Source organism: Cebus imitator, unplaced genomic scaffold (genome assembly GCF_001604975.1).
Source record: "Cebus imitator isolate Cc_AM_T3 unplaced genomic scaffold, Cebus_imitator-1.0 Scaffold48, whole genome shotgun sequence".
Classification (NCBI taxonomy): domain Eukaryota; kingdom Metazoa; phylum Chordata; class Mammalia; order Primates; family Cebidae; genus Cebus; species Cebus imitator.
This window is the reverse complement of record NW_016107363.1, coordinates 1,886,202-1,911,503: the sequence shown is the minus strand read 5'-3', so window position 1 is coordinate 1,911,503 and position 25,302 is coordinate 1,886,202. Positions and strand designations below refer to the sequence as shown.

Below are 25,302 nucleotides of genomic sequence, written 5' to 3'. Positions count from 1 at the left end.
TTCACTTTTTGTTTGAATCTCCATCGTGTCTTTTAGTTCACTCTTTTTTTATTTTATTTATTTCTTTTTTTTTTCAGAGGTAGGGTCTTACTCTGTCACCTAGGCTGTGGTGCAGTGGCGTGATCATGGCTCACTGTAGCCTCAAACTCCTGGACTCAAGTGATCCTCCTGCCTCAGCCTCCCAAGTAGCTGGAACTACAGGCTACTCCCAGTCACTGCTCATTGCTAAGATTTAATTTTTGTTGTTTTTGTTGTTGTTGTTGTTAATGTTATAGAGATGGAGCCTCACGATGTTGCCCAGGCTGTTCTCAAGCACCTAGCCTCAAGCAGTTCTCCCACCTCAACCTCCCAAACTGGTGGGTTTAAAGGTGTGAGCCACTGTGTATGGTCCTTTATTTCTCACCTTGCTTTTCTGCTTACTCAAGGCATCAAATGGGGCCTTACTAATAAAATATACCTTTCTGAAGTGAGGAAAACAAATTTCTCTAGAGTGAGAAGGTAATTCTCTTTCATTTCATCTTATGTGTAGTGCAAACAGCCTAAAATTTGGGGATCGATTCTAATTTAGGCCCTTCTGCCTCTGGGATGTGTGGCCTTGTGGGTTTATTTTACCTCTTGGAATCTCAATTCATCTGTAAATAGGGATTAACGTTTTCATTGGAGCACTAGAAGGACTGAACACATTCATGTTACGACTGTGTTCAGTACAGTGTGTTCAAAATTTGCCACTAACACCAAGTTTTCTACTTCTCTTGTGAGATTTATTCATTTATAAATTTATTGCTGGAGGCCATTCTACTCCTACAACCTCTGTGTTCAGTTTTGTTCTTCCAAGTCTTACTTATCTCTGTTTCTTTGGCAGAGAATCTGCTACATACATGATAGATGGTCATATGATGCTTAATGAATAAATGAATGAATGGAGCAGGACCATCCTGAACTCTGAGAGAAGATTGTGTATTGCTGCATTTCTTTATGGGTCCCAGTTACCCATTAGTCTTTTTTTTTTATCTGTAAGATCACATTAGGCCTCTGATTACCATTTCTGCTATAATGTTGCAAAAACGGCTTCCAGGACGTTGGCTGGGAGAAAATAACAGAACTTGCCTTTGAGTTCCATGAACAAAAAAGCTCTGAACAGATTCTAACAGTGTTTTATGACATTATTTCTTCCACTGTATACTGTTTTCTGTATCCTTGCTAATATGTTTTGGTTAAAAATGTCTCAAAAGAGTAGTGAGAAGAGAAAAATAAAATCATCCTAGAGCATGTCTCTTATAGAACATGAGACAGAGCAGTGGGAGGGGAGGAAGATAATCAGATATGAAATACAGCAATTTGGACAAAGGACAATAAGGGAGAATAAAAAGAAAATGAAAGAACATTGCAGTAGTGGGGATAAAGGAGAAATTTGTGGAAAATGTTTATTTGTCAATTCTAAGACTCTCAGGCCCCTGAGGGAGGTTCTGAATTCTTTTTGCCTGAATGTTAAGATGAGAAGACCTAGTTTTATTCCTGGCTAGAAGGCTAGATAGGATTTTTAGGGTTGTATGGCACTGTATGTTCAAATGATGCAACCACCAGCAGTGACATGGTCTGCTCTGAATCCCCGCCTGCTAGGCACCTGCGCTGTGCTTGCTTGCCTCCAATGGTGCGGAGCTTGCTATACACACAGCAGAGGCCCATTTCGTACTTGCTCTTCCCTATACAGAACTGCAATCTGTTTCTCTGTCATTTCTACTTGCCAGAATCCTATGCAAACGCCAATGCTTACTATTGAGTAACCTTGGGAACATGACATAATCAAAGTCAGTTTTCTCACTCTAAGATTGGGATAATAATATCTAGTTCATTCAGTTTGGGTAAGAAATAAATGAAAACAATCCAAGTCAAACAATGAGCACCCCCAGGTCCTTACATGTTTTTTCTTCTGTAGATTACCATTTTCTCACCAATATGAAAGTCTTTTTGTTAACCTACCATCCTTCCAAAATTCTTCTCGGTTTTCAGATTTCATCAGAATTATTTGGTGACCATCCCCCCTGCCCCTCCCATCACCTACACATGGAACTCACAGAGTTAGAAGAATGCCAAAGGATGACGTTCACCTGATGAGTTGGTTCAGGTTCCCTGCTATTAAGTTAAAAGTCTAAGGGCTGCTTGTTCCTTGCCATTCAGGTCCACATCCACTGAAGCCCTAAGATCATTTGGATAAATTACCAGTGATTCCAGGGAAACATATAGAGTGAGATCTAGCTGCTCAAAAGCCGAAGTTTGTACTTTATCTAGTTATTCTTTTTACGTACTTTTAATCTTATTTTGTGTTAGAAAAGTAATACACAATTACTGAAGAAAATTGAGAAAATAAAGATGAACAAAATATCCAACTGATATAAAATACCCATATGTAGTTGTTTTAGAAATATTGCTTATTTTCCTCCAGAATTTTTTTCTATTTGATATACAAATAGAAAATATGTGTTTTAAAACTTGAGATTACATTAAACAAACATGAATAAATCTTCTGTTTGACTCAACCATATATTTTGCAAGTGTTTTGAAGTTCAATGTCACCATTGTCTATTGTTGGGCAACTAGGATTACATTTTTTTTATTTTATACACAATATCATAATGAACATTCTTGTACATATATCTCTATGCACTTGCATGACTATTAGAATAAATTTCTTCATGTGGGACTGGTGGGTCTAAATGTATATATGTGGGGATTTTTTTTGCCTATTAATTCATACTGACAAATTGACACCAAGAAAGGACATATCCACACAGTGTATAAATGCACTTATTTTCTCATATATTCTATTATTGTGTATTACCAAATAAAAGGAACTTAAAACCATGCCTCGCTCAATAAATGTAACTACTGTGGTTACTGTCATTATTATTCTATTATTGTTGTTTTCTTGATGCTGTCATTATTTTCCATTTCTTCCCGGTGAATATACTGTGATTTAATTAAAACGGATTATTTGCTTTTTCTTGGAAGTATTCCACACGTCAAATCTCTGCATCTTGCTCATGGTGTTTGCTCTGATTAGAATGTCTCTCTCTTTCTCATCTGTCATTATTCTATCCATCCTTCAAATCCACCTATATTGCATAAACATCCTTCATTAAGCTTTTTAAAATTTTCCCCTCAAGGCATCAACTGCATGATCTATCTCTTCATCTTTTGAACCTCTAATCCCATTTGGGATATCCCTTTTTGAATTACAGGCATTTGTATTCTTGTTTGAGAATGTAACTATTAGAGTGTAACTTGTTTCTTTGACTTTGAGAAATGTGTTTCATAGCTGCATCACCTGTAGTGCCTAGCATCATGACAGGCACATAGAAGGTGTTAAACAAGTGTCAAACTGAAGGGGCCAGATGTGAATGAAGTATGTAGTCTTAAGCATCTTTACAAAGAACCAGTTGTTTACTAAAAAGAAATTAATTCATAGGCAAATCATCACAAAAGGAGTTTACTATTCCTTTTTGCAATATATACTGCCCTTAGATACTTTCAGCAAGGCACAGGCACACTTAATAATTGTATTTGAGGTGGCCTTTTTGGAAACTTACATCCCAGGAGACAAATTTTTGCTTCATTAGCTTCCTCAGGGCTCACAAATCTGACCACCCGTCTACTCTTTGTTGGCCACAGGATGTTTGAATGATCAGAGATAATTTGTTACACAGAAGTCAACAAAAATGGCCTTTGATAACAATGAAAATCCCTTGCATTTGCATAGACACATTGAGTACATAAAGTTATTTCACAAATGTTATTGCACAATTTCCAAGGCCAACTGAAGAGGCTTGAAACTCTGTGGCTAGAAATTTAAAAAAGATTAACAAAGTTCTCCATTTCTTTTGGTACGTCAGATAGCACTGAGCAAAGTGTTCTTAGTGAGTTCTCAGTAAATAAGGTTGTCCACCCACCAGGACCTAGAAACCACAGAATGGTATCTCAAAAAAAAAAAAAAAATGTTATGATTACACTGATTTAAGCACTAACCCTGAACCCTAGGTTTGGACTCATTTCTCCTTTTCCAGCTGAGACAAAAGCTTGAGTGTGACTAAGGACTTGTCAGACAACTTCAATATCTAATGACTTATAGTCATTCCTGATAGCCAGAGATGGGGATCATTACAAATCCAGCCTGAAGATATCCTTTTTCAGGTTAATCTCCCAGGCTGAAGCTGTTTCTGTAGAAGTAGCTGACACACTGGGATTTCTGAAAAACCTGAAAGAAGCATAAGGGATTTATAGATAGAAGCTTGGATCTAGACGGCACCTAAACTCTAGTTCCAGTCCTATTATTTGATGATTTGCCATTTTCAGGCAGTCCCGCTAGGCTCTGTCTCAGCTTGAGAGATGATTGCCACAGAATCAATACCTCATACTGCAGTGTTTCAGGCTGCATTCTCTAGAGTGGGGGTGGAAGGTGTCTGGGGGTGTTTACTCAGCCCCAGGGAAAAGAGGGAGATCTGGAGAAGATGAGTGTGATTTGCAGAGCCAGGAAGCCTTGCAGCCCAGCAGTATTAGACAAAATCTTTATCTCTCTTCATACTGAGATGCTTTCTCTGTGGATTATATAATTATGAGGGAATGAATGAAATGCCCACCATAATATGTCTTCTGTTTCTCCACAACTCAGGTAGACCCACTTGAAGAAAATGTAATGAAAGGAATCTTCAAGTATATTAGCGATGTTTTATTTCCTATGCCAAAGGATAAGTGTACAGTTTTCTTTATATTTTATTTTATACCTTTTGCTCTATTTTAAATGTTACATGACACAACAGTTTTTAAAGGAAGAAAAGAGAAAAATATAGGGCTCTGAATACTTGGTTAATAAACAGTTGATTTGTGATACTGCAATACTTTTCCTTTACATAGAAGTTCTGTTTCTGGTGATATGGAACAAGCATGGGGTGGTAAGGGAAATAAAATTGGGGAAAAGTCACTCTGCCTGGGGTTCACATTCATCAGGGGTCAGAAACTTAGTCATTTGAGATTATGTGCAACTAAGGTTATCTTACAGCCACAGGCATACCGTGTCAAGATCAAAAGGGAAGCTCATCTTTCAATTTTGTGCTAGTGTCCCAGCACTGAACCACATAGCCTGAAGTACACTGTGAATTGTTAATGTAAAAATTATACATATTCATATGCACATGACTACTTAAAATTATACATTGGCATTTCTTATATTTTACATAAGAAGAATCTCCAAACATTGGAGGAGGCTGCACTTTCTCTGACTGTAAAGGAGTCCTGTCGAGGAGCTGCTACAGTCCAGAGAAAGATGGTGAACTCCGAGTTCAGAAAAGAAGGTTCTAGTCTCAGATTCACAGGAAATGGGCCATTGAACTCAGGGCTTAGAGCATTCTTATCTTTTCAAAATAATCAAACGTGAAGAAATGTGTGACTGTGGTAAAATGAGACTCCTTAAAGGCTGTAAGCATAGACTGTATGTTTTATGAGACTGACACACTGCTGGCTACACCAAGAGGGCAGGCCCTTGTATATTTTAATGTTGGTTAAAGTTTCATTGAGTCCTTCCTTTGTTCATAAGCTCTTTACCTATATTTTCTCATTTAATCTTTCCAACATCCTATGTGATAGCCACCATGATTATATCTATTTTACTGATGAGGATATTGAGGCTTTTAAGAGTTAAGTAACTTGTCCAGGTTCTGCTGTTATTACTTTTCTGAACAGGTATTTGAGCTCAGGACTTTCTAATCTCAAAGTCTATGTGTTCAAACCATATGTCATGCTATAGTCATTATGGGCAGTCAGAAAGCTCTCACTGATCAATTTCTTGACTGTGGCATAGAGATAGAGGACTCTAGCCAGGCCCAAGTAGAGTCAGAGACTTCTACAACTTCCTAGGTATTTTAGCACTACTTGCTTTTATGAAAATGCATTTACATTAAGGTAGAAGTGAATGGTCATTTACTAATATGATTCTTAAACTGTGTGCCAAAAATCTAGCCTTTTTTGTAAATATTTGGCCTGAAGTACAAGGGAAGAAGAGAAGTTCTGGCTGTAGTACAATTTGGAAAACAATTTTATAATGCTTCTCTTAAGATTGCTCAAATATATTTCGATTTAGCAATAAACATTAAGAAGAGAGAAAAGGAAGACATTTCAATAATCTGACAAATACTGTTAAAGAATGCATTGGGATGTTTAATTCCTAACTAAATGTCAACTTCTAAATTTCAAATGTCCTTGGATGGGATGACTAATGAAGTTAGTTGATGGGAAGGCAAATTTAACAGAATGGTTACATTTCTGGGCTGTGGAATTATACCACTCTGGCTATTAATTCTGCTATCTCATAAATGGTGATTGATACAGAAAGATGAATAAAACAATTCAAGCTATCCAGTAAGCCAAAGCACTTGCCCTAGCCATGAATAGATATGTGCCATATGTATCTATCAAAATTTTCACAAATGCATGTAACAGAAAATCCAATTCAAACTCATTTGAAAAAAAAAAAAAAAAAGATTGGTTCAGCTTTAAGCATCGTGAGCTAGCTCCAAGCTGAAAATTTTTTCATCAGGATTCAGCAAGCTGCCTTTATCTCTTGGCTATCTTTTGTTCTTTGTTAGCTCCATTCTTAAATGATTGTCCTAATGGGGTATCAGGATGGTTGCAAATGACTTCAGTCTTAGATTCAGTCTTAAGTTCAGAATTGGAATGCCTTATTTTTCAGTTTTTCAAGGTACATCCTAGGGTTAACTTTGATAATTGTCTTGGTCTCCATTATATGCCTATTTCTCAACCAGTCACTGGAGTAAAGAGGATGGGGTGTTTTAGAAGCCAGGACTGTGCCTCATTCCTTGCAAAATCATGTCATGCTAGTATGGGGAAAATGATTTCCTAGAGACAATTAGAGTACTTTTACTTAAGATGGGGTTGTTAAATTGTAGGCAGGCAAAAACAACAGAATTTTATACATACATTTTTTTAAAAAACATCTATGCACTACTGGATACAAATAAGGTGCATTTCCTCACTGGGGAAGAATATGCATTCTTCCAAAAGGGAGGCTTGCCAGCCACCTGACAATGGGTTGCTGCTTTCCAGGCTGTTCTGAGCTCTGCTTTAGCTGCTGATTTGAAAAGTCCCCTCTTGCATAAAAATTACACCTGGCATTCTCACTTGGGAGCATGCAAGAGAATTTTCTTCATCCTTTCTTAAAGATGCAATTGTTTCTGACAGCCAGTGTCATCTGTGGTGACATATGTCACTTCTGACTCTCATTCACCGCAGACAACTGAGCTCAAGGAGACCGCTAGGCTCTGATGATGGTTTTAACTCTTACCTGGAAAAACCAAAGCACTGAAATGTTTAGGTTCGCGGGATTCTTGTGGTAATATAAGTAGTAGGGTGAGAGTTCTTTGTGCACACAACTCATGTACCTCCCTAGTCACCACTTATCATGTCGTCTTCAAATTATGTGTTCAAATACACTACAATGTAAACCCTAAGAGGAACAGATATTGGGCCTTCACCCTTTGTGACTAAAATAGTGCTGGGCACGTAGTAAAAGATAACTATGTAGTAGAAGATAGAGAAATATTTGTTGACTGGCTGATTGAATGACTGAATATAGGAATTTGAAATGAAATTTAGCACTAATTTGGTGAGAGACAGAGAGAGGGTGAGAGAGAGAGAGAGAGAGAGAGAGAGAATATAACCAAAGCCTGACATTTTACCTGTTGTTCATATGGGAAATAGAGGCATAGTAGTTAGGGAATTTGTATCAATTCCAATAGGTAATTTATACCATGACTGAAATATAGATGTTTTAGCTCTATTTTTGAAATCTCTTAGGGAAATTGCTCAGTCCTCTCAAATATTTCTTTTTAATAGTATTTTCCAATTCATTTACAGCCTAGTTCATGTGACGTATACTCATTACATAATTATTGTTTTTCAGATATGTTTACATTCTCATTTTGATTTTGAACCTCACAACAAGGAAGGTATTATCCCTATCTTCACTCTATATGAAAAGGTGAAGGTTCAGTGGGTGATGTGACTTGTATATAACCAGGAAGAGAAAGGGTGTCACCAAAAATGAAACTGAGTTCTTCTGATCCCAAGTCTGATGTTTATCTCCACTGGGAAATGATACCTTGTAGCCTATTGAGTATGTGGGCATCAGCTGCTCCCTTTAAGTCTCAAAGGCTCTTCTGTCGAGTGAACTTCATAACTGACATGCTTATTTACTGAGCTTCGTGGATACGTGGTTATAAAACAGTAACAGCCCGGCCCATTATTTTTCACAATTATGACTGCTGTTGGAACTCAGTCTAGACTTTACTGTTGATTTCTCATTCATTTTTTTCAGACATAAATTAATGAAACAGAATAGGAGGCTGAATGATCACCATATGCACAATTCTCTTTGAATCTTAAGATCTTTGAGTCACAATTTTTCAATGACTGAAAAATAGAAGAGGCATAACATTTTATTTTGATCAGCTCATCAAAAATAAGAACAAGAGGAAAATAAATTTTGAGCACATGGAGCATCAGCTTTCTTTGTCTAAATACCTAATTTGGAATATTTTTTGCTGATGGGTCAATGCCTGGGTGTCTGACTTCTTAACTGAGGTTATTAGTAAAAGTAATATTTTTAAATTCTCAGCTCCACCATTATGGTATACATATTTTCTTAAATATATATGCTTTAGAATTTTTCATCATTGATGATAGAAATAATGCTGATAGTGTTATGAACAAAAAAATATAATGCCATGATGACTCCATTTAGTATTTTTCTTCTAATGATCTCAAAAAAGATTTCCATAATCTATGTTACTTTTCATGTACTTTGCTCATTTCCCAGGTAAGCAAATTGGGTGGGGCATGGAAAGTTTGAGAAATGTTTCAAAAGAAGATATTTAATTAATTCATTTAGCTTTTATTTTAAGTTCAGGGGATACATATGCATGTTTGTTACGTATGTAACCTCATGTTATTTGGATTTGTTGTACAGATTATTTTGTCACCCAGGTATTAAGCCTAGCACCCATTAGTTATTTTTCCTGATCATCTCCCTCCTTCCACCCTCCACCCTCCAGTAGGCCCTAGTGTGTGTTCTTCCCACCCCCTATGTGTCCATGTGCTCTCATCATTTAGCTCCCACTTATAAGTGAGATCATGCTGTATTTGCCGTTCTGTTCCTGCATTAGTTTGCTAAGGAAAAAAGCCTCCAGCTTCATCCATAATCCCACAAAAGGCATTCTCGTGTTCTTTTGTATGGCTGCATAGTATTCCATGGTTGTCTTTACCACATTTTCTTTATTCAGTCCACCATTGATGGATATCTAGATTGATTTCATGTCTTTGCTATTGTGAATAGTGTGGCCATGAACATACGCATGCATATATCTTTGATAGAATGATTTATATTCCTTTGGGTGTACACCCAGTAATGGGATTACTGGGTCAAATGGTATTTCTGTTTTTAAGTCTTTGAGGAATCACCACAATGTTTTTCAGAGGAGTGAACTAATTTACACTCCTGCCATCAGCGTATAAGCATTCCTTTTTGCCTGGAACCTCACCTGCATCTTTTATTTTTTGACTTTTTAGTAATAGCCATTTTGACTTGTGTAAGACAGTGTCTCACTGTGGTTTTGATTTGCATTTCAGTGATGTTGAGTTTTTTAAAATATGCTTATTGGCTGCATGTATGTCAAAAGAAGACATTTTAGATTCAGAGGCATGTCTCTGAATTCTTTATATTCTCTACTATACCAGGCTGCTAGCTTTGGCTATGCATTTTTGGATATGAGAAATAGTCTTAAGTAAGACAATTCAAATAAAGTGAATAGGAAGCTGTCATAAGGATTTTTGTGAAGGTAATAAATGCAATAGGAAAGATTACATGTACTCTCCATGGATAAGATGCTTTGTTTTGTTTCCATGATGCAGATGTTTGGTTTCCATTTACCATCATGAATGAAAATTTTAACATATGTTTAAATAAAACATATTTTTATTAAATAAATAATAAAAATAACGGTATGAATAAAAATAGCTACCATATTGACTGCGTTCCATGTGCCAGTCATGATGCCAAGAAACCTACATAGATTAGTTTATCCTCCTAATAGTCCAGTGAAGCTAGTACATTTGTTATCCCATTATACAGGTGAGAAAAATGGCATTTTTAGTGAATTAGATAACTAGTTCAAGATTACGAGGCTAGCAGGTAAAGGAACTGAGATTATAGAACCACAGATATAAAACCCAGTGCCCTTAGTCACTACCAGAATCCAAAAACATGAGCTGCTGGAGACAAGCTAGATCTGATGAGGCACTTAGTAGCATCTCAGACCTTATTTCTTTTTTGGTCTTTCTTTCTCTCTCATGGACCACACACATGGTCTTCTTTTGCTTTTACTAATTTAATTCTCTTTTCTCACTCTTGACTTGCCTATTCCTTTCCTCTTCCCTGAATGTTTTCTATTCAAACTATGACTTCTTCTTCCTTATGGACTCTGCTTCATCATAGCTTGGGACTGCCATGACCAATTGCATCTTAATTCTATCACAGAGGATTAAATCTATCTCATAATCTCATGTTTTTCAAAAATCTATTTAAAACTTTAAGTATTAAATAGAAATACTTTAAGTATTAAATAGATTTAAACAATTACATCTATTTAATTGTTCCTGTTGCCAATCATCTCATTTCTTATGAGTTTTAAAATTCAAATTATCTAGAGCAAAAATCCAGTTAGTCCAGCTCCCTTTTGGAGGCCAGCCTGTGTTACTGGGTAGCCTGTATATGTATTGACGGCCTCTACATCCAGTGCCTAACCCGGTCCACTCCGATGGAGTTTAGATAGGACTAGGACTAGAGCTGATTTAATGCCTCTCTGGAGTTTGGGTTTTAGTTAGAATTTTTAAAATTAATTTCCCATAACATTTACATGTCTGTAAAACATTATCCTTAACCACTGGGATTTTTTTTTTTTTTAATTTCAATAGTTTTTAGGGCATAGGTGGTCTTTGGTTACATGGACGAATTCTTTAGTGGTTATTTCTGAGACTTTATTGCACCCATCACCCAAGCAGTGTACACTGTATCCAATATGTAGTTTGTTTGTTTTTGCCAGAGCTAGCTGAGGTTTTATTTTGGGGGAAAAAATGTTTTGTAGCTGGAGGCATGTACAAGGGGGGGTGCCCCAGGCAGTGAACTCCCCCGTGGGTGGGCTGAGGGCTAGGGCTGAGTCACAGGTAGGTCTCCGTTCCCTGTGTTCACTCACTGGCTCCGGGGCAGCCGCAGGAGGGGCAGGCGTGGCTCTTCACTTGAGTAGAATGTCAGAGGACTCGGACACAAGCTTCTCATTGCGGGTCGCTATCATCGTCACAACCACGGCCCTGGCAGAGCTGGTGCGGCGGAAAGAGCTGGAGCCCGCGCCAGAGCCAAAGCTGGAGTCCAGGGGCTCCAGCTGAGGCCGGGGCTTGTGAGGCCCCCACAGGCCGAGGTCAGCACACCTGCGTAGGCACTGGTGGTCCTCTTAAGGATACTCGGGTTCTGCATCCCAGACTCCAGCCGGCTCTCCTCGCCCTCCAGCAGCTTCCTGTAGGTGGCGCTCTCGCTGTGCAGAGCTAGGTTGGTGTTCATCAGCTCCTGGTACTCAACGCAGCTGCCAGGCCATGTCCTGCTTGGCCCGCTACAGGGCGGCCTCCAGATCGGACAGCTTGGCGTTGACATTCTTAACGCCCAGCTCCCTGTGCTGCTCGGCATCCGCGATGGCGGCCCTCAGGGAAGCCCTCAGGCCTTTGAGGCCCTCAATCTGAGCCTGGAGCCGGCTGATGTTCCGGTTCATCTCGGAGATCTCAGTCTTTGTACGCCGCAGGTCATCCCCATGCTTCCCAGCCTGCATCTGCAGCTCCTCATACTTGATCTGGTACATGGTCTCCGCCTCAGCCCGGCTGTGGTTGGCGATCTCCTCATACTGTGCCTTGACCTCAGCAATGATGCTGTCCATGTCCAGGGAGCGGCTGTTGTCCATGGACAGCACCACAGACGTGTCCAAGATCTGGGACTGCAGCTCCCGGATCTCCTCTTCATACAGCAGCCTGAGGAAGTGGATCTCGTCAGTCAGCCCTTCCAGGTGAGGCTCCAGCTCCACCTTGTTCATGGCAGCTTCATCCACATTCTTCTTGATGAGGACAAATTCATTCTCCATCTCTGTACTCTTATTGATCTCATCCTCTTACTTGTTCTTGAAGTCCTCCACCAGCCCCTGCATGTTACCAAGCTCCGCCTCCAGCTTCAGCTTCTCCTGGCCCAAAGTCTCCAGCTGCCACCTAAGGTTGTCGACGTGGATCTGGAACATGTTGTCCACGTTGCTTCGAGGTGTCTTCTGCTGCTGCAGGAGGCTCCACTTGGTCTCCAGCATTTTGTTCTGCTGTTCCAGGAACTGTACCTTGTCGATGAAGGAGGCAAACTTGTTGTGACAGTCTTGATCTGCTCCTTCTCCTGGGTGCACACGGCCTGGATGTTGGGGTCCACCTGCAGCTTAAGGGGTCTCAGCAGGCTCTGGTTTACCATGATGGCAGTGATGCCTCCCATGCCTCTGGCCCCATCATCGCCTCCACCCAGGCCACCCCAGAAGCTGCTGCTACCCACTCAGTAGAAGCTCAAGGAGCTGATGTGGCCACTGGACCCACTCCTATAGAAGCAGCTACTGAAGCCCCTGCAGCCAGAGATGGACACCTTCTAGGACTTCTAGGTCACCCTGATGGACATGGTGGAGGCAGGAGTGGAGGCAGGTGGGCTAAACCAGGCAGAGATTCCAGAATGAGCGGAGAAGCTACTTCCTGGTCCAATGTGTAGCCTTTTATCCATCACCCACCTCCCACCCTTTCCCCTGAAGTCCCAGAAGTCCATTGTATCATTCTTAAGCCTTTGCATCCTTATAACTTACCTCCGACTTAGAACATATATTTAGTTTTTTATTTCCCAGTTACTTCACTTAGAATAATGACCTCCAGCTGCATCCAAGTTGCTGAAGAAGACATTATTTTATTTCTTTTTATGGCTGAGTAGTATTTCATGGTATATATACATTTCTTATATACATGGTGTATATAACATTTTCTTTATCCATTTGGCCAATGGGCACTTAGGTTGGTTTCACATTTTTGTGATTATGAATTGTACTGCTATAAACCTGTGTGTGCCTGTGTCTTTTTCATATAATGACAGGAGTGGGATTGCTGAATTGAATGGTAGTTCTACTTTTAGTTCTTTAAGGAATCTCCATACTGTTTTCCACAGTGGCTGTACTAATTCACATTCCCACCAGCAGTGTAAAAGTGTTCCCTTTTCAACAAATCCATGCCAGCATCTATTGTTTTTTCACTTTTTAATTACGGCCATTCTTACAGGAGTAAGGTTGTATCTCATCATGGTTTTAATTTGTGTTTCCCTATCATTAGTGCTGTTGAGCATTTTTTCATATGTTTGTTGGCTATTTACATATCTTATTTTGAAAATGGTCTATTCATTCCTTTGTCCACTTTTTGATAGAATTATTTGTCTTTTTCTTGCTGATTAGTTTTAGTTACCTGTGGATCCTGGATATTAGTCTTTTGTCAGTTGCATAGTTTGTGAATATTTTCTACCACTCCAGGGTTGTCTGTTTACTCTGCTGATTATTTCTTTTGCTGTGCGGAAGCTTTTTAGTTTAATTAGGTCCCATCTATTTATTTTTGTTTTTGTTGCATTTGCTTTTGCCGTCTTAATCACGAATTCTTTGCCTAAGTCATTTCCTAGAATAGTTTTTCCAATGTTATCTTCTAGAATTTTTTTTCCCATTTATTTATTTTATTGCATTTTAGGTTTTGGGGTACATGTGAAGAACATGCAAGATTGTTTCTGGTCTTAGATTTAAGTCTTTTATCCATCTTGAGTTGATTTTTGTATAAGGTGAGGGATAAGGATCCAGTTTCATTCTTCTACATGTGGCTTGCTCACCTGGGACTTTTTAAGTTGTATATAACATAAATTTTGTGTAAAAGATAATATGTAACATATAGTATAATGTTTTATATATTATATAGAGAGAGAGTTTAAAAATAAAGGAAATGTTTATGCTTGATTCAGCCGTGTTACCAAGTAACTTTCTTTTCCTCTAGCCTTATCTTTCCTTTCTATTAGTATTACTCTCAAGTAAAATTCTTCTACATACAGTTCATGAAAACTGAGACCTTATATTTCTTCATGTTTGGGTTTAGCAAGAAGAGGAACTATGCCTCTATTTTTCAAAAAAATACACAAGTCCTAGCAATAAAACTCAGATTGGGTCTCAAAGGCTCATGTTGGGTATGGACCCATTCTTGATCCAGCCATAGTAGTTGGGTGAGTAAGGAGGCAATGAAATGCTCACATAAGCCAGATTAAAAACGTGTCCCCTGTAGAAGCTGAAGTCGAGATGAAAACAATACTGCATAAACATTTTGGACTCTAAGTAGGATAAGGGAGATTTTTCAGAGGAAAATTGGGGGCTCCCCTCAGAAGAGCACATGAGTCATGGACCCACAGATTTTTTTCATCACAGCTTAGACCTGCTCTGCTGGATTTTGAGCCTGGAAAGGGAGTAAAGACTCGTGCTTCTCATTCTAGGTCGCCGGTAGCCTTATCATTAATGAAATTAGTAGAGATAAAGGAAATTAAACTTTTCCTATGTAAACCTTAGTTTAAGACCTACAGCAAGATCTCCATTTCAGAACCTAGTAATGTCACACTTCCTCAGCTGAAGTGAACAGGTAAGCTAGGTTGGACAACTTTAGGAAAGTCCAGTTTCCTAATCCCTCCAAAAGATGGTTGGATGGGTTTTGCACCTGTTACAGGAAGAAACAAGGTCTTTAAAGGAAGAATTTAAAATCTCACAGAAAATACAGATGGAAAAACAGGAAGCTGAGGTGTGAGAGGGGGCAGATCATCTGGGAAAAATGGGTTCTTAAAAGTTTTGGTTATATTTCGGATTAGTTACGTGACCTCAGGCAAATTACTTAATAAGTTTGTGCCTCTTCATTTGAAAGATGATGAAATTGAATTTGGTTCTTTTTTTTATTGTTTCTATTACTTTGCTGAAATTCCCCATCTGTTCACACATCTTGTTCATCATTTATTCTAGATTTTTTAACCTACATTTTACCATTCTTCAAGATCTCTATGTTATACTGCTAACATTTGGCTTATCTCTGAGTATCTCTCTGTTGATTATTTCTTATATTGACCATGGGTCACATGTTCTTTCTTCATCAGTCTCTCTCTCTTTCTCTTTCTCTTTACTGTGTCTTACATACTACATGCAAAAGATCAGCAGAGACATAAGTAAGCAATGTTTGCCTCCAGAAAATGACATGTTTCCTATTCTGTGAGGCTAACGTGTTGGGAGCTGAGTCAATCTAATCTAGTTTTAGTTTTGATGAAGCATTAGATTCAGTTTACCTGAAAAATTTTAACTTGACAAGGACTTGAGATGTGAGTATGGGTAAGACTTCTGGGATGTCTTTCTGTCTCAGAGCCTCTTGCAGCATTTTGAATTTGGGTGCTGTTTAGAAATTTTTATTAATTTCCTACAATATTTACATGTCTCCAAAACATCATCCTTATCAGCTGGGACTTTTTAAGTTGCATATGATAGCACATATGTAATATATAGCCATATATATATATATAATTGTTTCTATGCCTAAGCTCAGGTAAGAATGTTGTCAGGGTCATGAGGTACAGGTCCTTCATAAAGATGCTAAAATAGACTGACACACGCTGTCTCTCTCTCTCTCTCTCTATTTATATATATATATAAATATATAATATTTATATATATAAATATAAATATATATAAATAGAGAGATTTATATATATATATATATAAATAGAGAGTTGAAAAATAAAAAGAAATGTTTTCAACTCCATTTATTTATAAATATAAATAAATAGATTTATATATATATATACACACACACACACACACACACACACACATATATATATATAGAGAGAGAGAGAGAGAGAGAGTTGAAAAATAAAAAGAAATGTTTATGTTTGATTAAAGCATAAATCTTATGGAATTTCTCTAGGTCCTCCTGCCCCACATTCACCCTTTAAGCACCACTGAAGGTTGGAGAGCCAACTTGTTGAAAGCCTGAGATCTTGGATGACTTTCTCCTAGCTCCCCTGCACTGCTTTTATTCATCGGAATAACACTCTCATGCACCCAGAAAAAGCCTCTGGGAAAGAACTGGAGAATGGGTGCCAAATGTCTCTTTGTTTGAGGCTTTTTAGGATTATGATCTCTCATGCTGCTTGTACGCAGGTATTAAACATTTATTAAAAGTTAGGCTAGTTTATCTTTATTTGCATTTTGCTAGACTTTTCTTCCTCCTCCAATTCTTACCAGGGTTGAAGTAACTTTTTTCCTCTGTTAGGAAGATCTTACCACTTTCTGGAATTTAGTTTTTTAGGTTTCCTTGCACCCTCAGCCTTCTATAACTTATCCAATGTATCCTTCTTAGGGTAGAAATCATGGTCTTCTAGGCCCTAATCCAAAGAAGTCCATTCAGGTCATTTTGAATGATAGCTTCTAAATTGTAAAGTCGTTGATAATCTGAATAAACTGTTAGAAACAATGTGGGCATGATATATTTGTATAATCAGAAACGGTACCATAACATCTCTTTTTCGCTTTTTGATAGTTGAATAATAGACTCAACAACATAGCAACTACTAGGAAAAAGAGGATGATGTAAGATGAGATACCAACACTTGCTTAAGGCAATCCTAGTCAAGACCCAGCTTGGCTGAGTCATAGTTTTGTCCTTGTTGGGTTTTGACTGCTTTATTTTGTTATGATTGTTGTTTCTATTATAAGCATTGTTTTGTTTGAGGAAAATAAAATGTCTTCTTTATATGACAGTTGTTAAGATGGTTATTTTTGCTTTTAGCAGATGCATAGGAGGAAAATCTAAGCTGCATTCCATGAAAAAGAGGGACTTTTGACCAAATATCAAGCAGTTAGGTCATGAGTGGAGCTAGCATTGGTGATGGGTCTCTACACTAGAGATATAGTTGTTTTGGATCTGCTGCTGCATTGTTGCATAGGGAAAAGGGAACAAAACACTATATCCCATAAAAGTGGAAGACAGAGCTTTGACTGATATCTCAGAGTTGAGGCACTGACTCTCTCTTGCTGACTCAAGAATTCGTGCTACTGAGGATCCTAGGTCTTACTTAAGCTCCCAATATTCCCACTGTATTAATTAAATCATCTGCTTCACACAGGCATAAAGAGATTCAACTTACTTTTTAGAAGTCTAAACTTTCTAGCACTTTCTCACATTTCTTAATGTTGGCCTTTTATAGGATGAACAATTCAGTCCCCAGAAAGTCTATTAAATCATCTACAAGTACAAATGAATGACATTTAGTGCAAGGTGAGTTTGCAGCAGAATTGATTTTTTTCTCAGCTGGTATCAGTGGAAATCTACTGAATCTCTACTGTGTTCATGAAAAACAGATCATGTTTGACAAATGTGGCTGAATATTTTTATATGTTTCCTCTATTGCCTGATAAGTAGGAGTGAGGGAGGTGGAATTTATCTGAATATTTGTAAAGTACAAGACACTGAGCTCATAGATGGAATGATTTGTGAAACTAGTAATGCTTTCTTTCTTGGGAGACTAGAAGTCATCTAGATCAGTGCTTAGAAATATAGGCTTTGGGGTTACTTACCTGGGTTCAAGTCCTGATTGTACCTTTTATTTGGGCAAATTTCTATGCTCAAATTTTCTGAGGATAATAGAGATATCTATTATTTATCTCTTGTTCTTCTGAATATGCACAATGGTATTCGTATAGAATTTTACACAGTGCCTAGCACACAGTTGGTTCTTACTAAGTGGTAATTATTATAATAGGAGGAAATTAGAAGGCTTCAAGAAAACCCAGTAGCTAGTATTGTAATAACTCTTATGGACTTTCTTCAGTTGTACACTCATTTTATTCTAGCCTGGAGGTGTTATTGGATATCTTCTGCCAGTACAATTAACTAGCAGAGAATTAGTTGCTCAAAATATGTTCAACTTTATAATGCATGATAAGATTTAGCCTGAGTATCTTGTTTGATATTCTATTTAGGTCCTGCACAGTTCAATATTAAATACAGTTTTCACCCTAGTGTGAACAGAGGAAGAGAGAAATTTGGCTCCAAGAGAAATTCGGCTCCAAAATTCCCTGAATGTTAGAGTGAGACCATCTGGAATTCAAAATGTTATTGTAGGTCACTGACAACTGAATATAAGAAGGTATAGGAAATGGAAGGCAAAGGTGGACATTATTTCTATGCCTAAACTCTAAGAACGTTGTCAGGATCGTGAGTTACAGGTCCCACATAAAAATGCCAAACAGAGCACAAAAGAATAGTTATTAATATTGTATCTGATTATTTAACTATTTCCTTACCCCCTTCCCATTACCAGGAAGGGAGGCAAGAGGCAGAAGAGTATAGTGGTTAAGATAAGCCAAAAGTTTGGAATCAGGTAGTCTGGGTTTGAATCTTTGTATTACCTCTTTATAGATGCTAGGCCTCAGCTTCCCCCACTGAAACACTGTAGTAACAACGCTCACATTACTGGGTTCCTGTGAGTTAAAAGAAGATAAGGTATGTAAAACATGATGCTCAATATAGCCTAACTTTTTTTTTAATTCAGAAAAGAAGCTCAGTCTTATATATTCCCCTTCTTAAGGCTGACGGTGCATGAAGAACTGGATGTCAGGTGAGGTGACTCTGGGCCATAAACCACATTTTCACAGAAGGCTTCATTCGTTTTCCTGCTTTCAACTATACACTCACAGTGGTTATTACCTGGGGTCTGCAAAGACGAATAGAAAAGGTGATGAGGTGGTGTTTCTTTCTTTATTTTCTGAACTCAGGCTAAGTACCTAGCCGTGTGTAAGAGCTTTGAAATCTGCAAGGTATCATTGGTGTCAGTGCCAAGAATAAAACTCTGCCAAACCACCAATGACTGCCCTGGCTTAGCCAAGCATTAATCAGTGAAGGCTCAAGGTTTTGAGAGAAGTTCTAGGAGCTGTTCTGGTGTAAATGAATCACTGGCTATAGAGGCAGCAAGCCAGGAACAATGTTCCCATCCCTTCATCAGGGATGTCAGAAGTGCTCATAGGTACCAAGGGGCTTGCTGCAGCAAATACTCACACTCAACACATCTCCCTTTATGAGCCCTTTTGTGGTCTCCCACCATTTCTGTCCAACTATAGAATAAAATTTGTTATTTCAATAGAGAAAGTTTTCAAATACTGGCTGCCATACTAATTATATAAAAAGTTAGATGCCCAGAACAACAGAGTGGACTCTTAACATGCTGTCTCATTTATCTTTGTGGTCCCCTAGGCTTAGCACAAAGATTAACATACTGATTCTTTTCAAAAAAATTTGTTGATCATCTCACTTATACTGCCTCATCTATTCATGTAGAGACATCCAATCCAATTTATCACGCCCATTATGTAGATGAGAATATTGAGGTTCAGAGAGAGGCAGGAACTTGCTCAGGATCACAACCTTACTCAGTAGCTGAGCAACGCTAGAGTTCTTTGATTGTAAGCAACAGCTATCCATTGCAGTAACTTAGGCAATAGGGAGATAAACTGACAGACAAGTAGGAAGATACTAGACAGCCTGTGGTATTGAAGGGAGAGCTGAAGGTTTAGATTTTTGTGAAAGACCTGAATAAGCATCCTCAGGGGTCTCGATGGCAGGAAATCACAAGTAGCCTTTCCATGATTCTGCCATCAGGTCTTCCATCCTCAGCCACCTCAGGTATGTGACTGCCCAAGATTGAAAATCCTGGAGGAAGATTCTGATTGTCATCAAGTCAAATCTTCAGTCTTCCACCTAAGCTGTGGTCAGGGACTCTGGACACCATGAATGACATCCCTCTAGAACACATAGGGTCAGAGTCAGGGTCAAACTCTCAAAGGATGCCAAGAAACCAGAAAGGCCAACAAAAAGTGTTATGAAAAGAATGTACACTGCATGTTTAAAACAGGACAAATCCTTTCCCAACGGCAAAAATTTAACTTTAAAATTTATGCAATTTAGCTGTCTAAAAAGTTTCGAAATAGGCACCTGCTTGACATAAAATGATTCCTTTAATGAATGTAGCTTCAGACTGATGGCTAATGATCAAGGCCCTTGGGGCTACCTTCAGCTTTACTTCCTGATGCATGGCCCCATTTCTGTGTTGGAAGTAAGGAAACTCGCTATTCCAGGGCTTAACATATATCTAGAGAATGACTCACACATAATGAAGAAAGTACCTGGTATATAGTATCTTAGCCCTTGCTGAGCACTTCAATCCCTTGAAAAATCCTATTTGCAGGATTTTTAAAAACAGTATTACTCATATCTTGGACAAAACCAGGGCTTTCTGAAGTAAAACTCTGACCCAGGGAGAAAGCACGTTAGCCTGAGGACAAAGAGGGCTGAGTTTGGGTCTGTACTCTGTCATTTGCTAGTTTGGACAAGGCTGCTTTACTTTCCTTGACCTCAATTTGTTAATCTATATTGTTAATGAACATGTTGAATTACACGCTTTTTTTGTTTGTTTGTTTGCTTAGATTACTTTTATTACAGTAAGGAGTAAATTTGAATTAATATGTTTAGGAATTAACAAAACCAACTTGTGTTTAACATGCACTGAATTACACACTTTTTATTGAAATAGGATAGCAAATGAATGTGAAGATAAATAAATGCCTTAAAACTTAATAAAACTAAATTTCACTTTATAGATGAGCCTCACTTTCATCCTTTTAAACACAATTTTGAGACATATAGAAACAGACAAGATAGACAGCAATCAAAGTTTTAAAAAATTATTTAAATTGCATATCTATCCTGGCTCCCTGACAATGTAAATCATCATTAAGACATTATGGCCACTACCTTCTGCCCCCTGCTGAAGTGGTTGTTTTGAAAGCCTGAGCACTCTGAGATGCACCCTCTCCTCACTACTACTTCCCCAAGTTATGAGTAACTTGGATAAACTGGTGGGCACAGAGGCTTAACGGCCCAGCCCCCCTCTTTTTAATGACTTTCTTAGGAACAGAAATGTTAGGCACTGGTGGTATTCAATCATAACTCTTGGATCTCATTTGAGGCATTTGGGCAAGCTGGCCTCTGAATATAAAAGTTAAACAGCATATAAGCATAAACAAAGAGAACATTATTAGAGAGATTCTGCAAATATCATATACAGTCTTTCTTTTTATACATAAAATTAAACTTCTTTGGTGGTCCCCATAGAGTTTAATAGTTATATTTTATTTCCGTCACTGCAAAGAGATAGGAAATGGCATTGGGTGTCAGCGGGTCTTCTTGAATAACCCAGACATTCTTCTGAATTCTAAGGACAGAGCCTTAAGCCTTGTTCTCAAGGAACCCACGGGTGATGGGGTATGGAGAGGGAGTGCTCTCATTTATCCCTTCAATGCATGATAAATAGTGCAATAAATATCTACCTGTAAGGTTGGTTAAAAACCAGCTTCTTCAAAGCCCAGCCAGGAGCTCAAGCATTCTGTTCACCCAGCTCTTAATCAGAGTAGGAAAGGCATGAAAAAGACATAGGAGATAGATTCATGAAGAATACTTGTAGCTTTTATACTTGATCTGCAACCTTAAAGGTTTTTCCTGACACTACCAAAATAAATTCATCAAAAGAGAGCCTGCTGATGAGACTTTTCTGCCACTTTGCTGTTATTAGGCTCCAGGGAGTAAATGTCTCTCATTATGATAAAGCGGGAATTATGGGCTTTTTCTCCATGACCTAGAAGACAATCTTATCTTCATTTTCTTTCCTCCAGGTGGTTATGTCGAACATGTAAATATTCTTCCTGCTGTGAGTATTAGTGCAGCTGGCCAAAGATCCTCTATTTTAAAGATGCAGATGCAGGAAGATAAAAGCATCAGAAACACTCTATTGAGCAAGATTGTCCTGGCTGCCAGGGTCCTGGTTTAGATGGTGGTAGCAATGAGACTTTTGGTGGGACAGTGTTGAAACTGTACTCAGTCTTAGTCATGGTTTGTTTTTTGTTACAATTATCATTTGTCTCCTCAAATGAGCTGAAATATTAAGGGGCTATAGAATAAGGATACAGGAGCATTTTGCAGGCTGTTAATTATAGTCTGACCTCTGAAGAGTATGGGTTGAAAAACTGAGTATCTCTTCCCTATCTCTCCTTCTCTCTCTCTCTCCGAGGCCATATGGTCTCTCATTTTCATTTATTTTTGCACCTCCGCTTCATTCTTCTCTTTTTTCGACACTCCTGCTGAATCTCCATCTCTGCCCATATGGCAGAAGACAGCTGCCCCTGGCTTCCTTATTCACATGCCCTTGACATTCACATGTCAAGCTGTGAGTGAAGACAAAAACCCTCATATCTTTTTCTTCAAGCTTCTAGGAAAGAGTCTCTGATTAGCCCAGTTGGGCCCATTTTATCTACCTATGGTTCAATCAGGAATTTCATGGAAATCCTAAAGGCCAAACATAGACCCCCAAGAAAAAATAATTCTCTACTTAGCATTGTGGTGAACCCTTCATGGGCATTGCCTTTGTCTAAAGTTTACAGAAATCCTATGAGGTTGCTATTACAGTCTCATTTTATATGTAACAAAGCAGAATATCAAAACAGTTAAGTAATTTGCCCAGAATCATACACTGGGCAATATTTCTAAAAAAAAAAAACCATCGTTTTAGAGACAGGGTCTCACTCTTGTTACTCAGGCTGGAGTGCAGTGGTGCAATCATAGTTCACTGCAGTCCCAAACTCTTATGCTCAAATGATCTTCCAGCCTCAACCTCCTGAGTAGCTAGGACTACAGGTGCTTGTCACACAACGAGTTTTGGTTTCACTATTTTATTTTCTGTAGAGATGGTATCTTGCTATATTGCCCAGGCTGGTCTTGAACTCCTGGCCTCAAGTGATCCTCTCACCTTGGCCTCCCAAAGCACTGGGATTACAGGTGTGAGCCACTGCTCTTAGCTCCTGCACCTTCCCCAGCTAGCTTTTTACCATCACCATCTCTTGCACTAAAACAAGGTTTCTCAAACTTCAATCAGCATCAGAATCACTTGTAGAGCTCATTGAAACCAACTTATCTGGGCCCTATATTCAGAAATATTGATTCTGTAGGCCTAGGGATGAGGCTGGAGAATTTGCATTTCTAACAAGCTCTTTTGTGAAGCTAATGCTGTCTTGGTCCTTGCTACTTTGAGTAGTACTGCTACTTTTTGTTTGCCTTTCTGATTTCAAAGCTACTTGGTGCTTGCAACTTTGAATAGTACTGCTGTAAACAATCAAGAAGTTAACATTCTCATGAATTAAGAAATCCCTTTGAATTGTGGCTATACCCTATAAATAATCCGAATAAAAGAAGTTCCTGTGAGCTCATTTATTTGCTTTATCTAATCCCAATATTTTGCTCATTCTGTTTTTAACACATCTTCCTAAGAAAGAAAACCCTTTCTGACTTGGGACACTTACATTTAGAGGGACTTTCATTAGTTGATATATACATAATTTTGGAGACCATTATAGAAGTCACTTACATACTTTTTTCCCCTAACCCTCCACTGAGATTTTTAAAAATCACTGCAGTGCTCATCAGAGAAGTGATTCTGAATAACATCGCCTCACTAGGAGATGGCAGAGATCAGTTTCCTGAACTAGGATACATATGAACTTCACTCTTCTAATCCCATATAGTTTTTAAGTTTTGTAGTCAGCAAGGAAAATGAACAAACTACTACTAAACACAGATGAATTTCACCCATCAAGTGTTGCGTGAGAAAAAATCAAGCACATATTTAAGAAATTGCATCAACTAATGGGCAAAACAGGCGGCTAACATTAAATGACAGTATCAAACACACATATATTGTTATTAATTCTAAATTTAAATCGACTAAATCCCCCAATCCAAAGACACAGACAGGCAAAAAAAGCCAAGACCCATTGGTATGCTACATCTAGATCCATTTCACATGCAAGGATACATAAGGACTCAAAACAAAGGGATGGTGAAAAATTTACCAACCAAATGGAGAGCTAAAATAAATAAATAGAAAGCAGGAGTTGCAATTTTTGCTGATAAAATAGATTTCAATGCAACAAAGATCAAAAGAAGCAAAGAAAGATATTACATAAAGATAAAAGGATCAATGTAACAAGAAGAGCTAAAGATCCTAAACATATATGCACCCAATACAGAAATACCCAGATATATAAGACTTACAAAGAGACTTGGACCCTTACACAATAATAGCGGGAGACTTTAACATCAATATTAGATAGATCAATGAGACAGAATGTTAGCATCCATATCCAGGACTTGAATTCAGATCTGGAACAAGTAGACTTAATTAACATTCATAGAACTCTCCACTTTAAATACACAAAATATACACTCTTATTAGTACTACATCACACGTATTTACAGGTTTAAATGAAATATTGGTTGGCTACTTGTTAATTATTTTCTTCCCTCATTTTTTTTTTAATGTCTCTATTATTAAACACAATTACAGGCATACCCAGTTTTAGACTGCATTCTAGACCGGGCAATAAAGCAACACCCCTGTTCTCTCTCCCTCTTCCTCTTCCTCTTTCTTCCTTTCCTTTATTCTTTTTTTTTTTTTAATTTTTTTTTTAAAAAAAAAAAAAAAAAATCAAGCACAAAAGAGTACATACTTCATGCTTCCATGTATATAAAGTTTTGAGCAATCAAGATCTATGGGGATGGACGATAAGACCAGATCTTGGTTGCTGTTGGGGCAGGATAGTGACTGTGGGGCACAGGGGTGTGGGTTGAAGAGGTGCACTCCCAGGAACTGGCGATGCTCTGTTTCTGACCTGGAGGCTAGCTGCATGGGCATGTTCAGTTTGTGGAAAGTTATGAAAATACATGACCTTGTATATGTATGAGCTGAACACTTTTCTGTGTATGTTGTTATAGCCAGTACAAAAGGTTCAGATGTGTTTAAAAAACAAGTCATTTGTAGAAAAGCAGTATATGAACTGCACTGACAAACTTCGTGCAAATGTGCTATACTTTGACATCTAGAAAGAACAAGCCTGAAAGGAAACATTCCAAACCATGACTGTCTCTGGGTGGTGGAAATGTGGCTGGATTTACTTTTTGGGCTTTTCTGTA

General features: G+C 38.3%; 1 pseudogene; it reads right to left on the bottom strand.

The window, feature by feature from the left end:
• Nucleotides 1-11,354: 11,354 nt before the first annotated feature.
• LOC108303494 lies at nucleotides 11,355-12,808 on the bottom strand (annotated as a pseudogene).
• Between the last annotated feature and the right edge of the window lie 12,494 nt (nucleotides 12,809-25,302).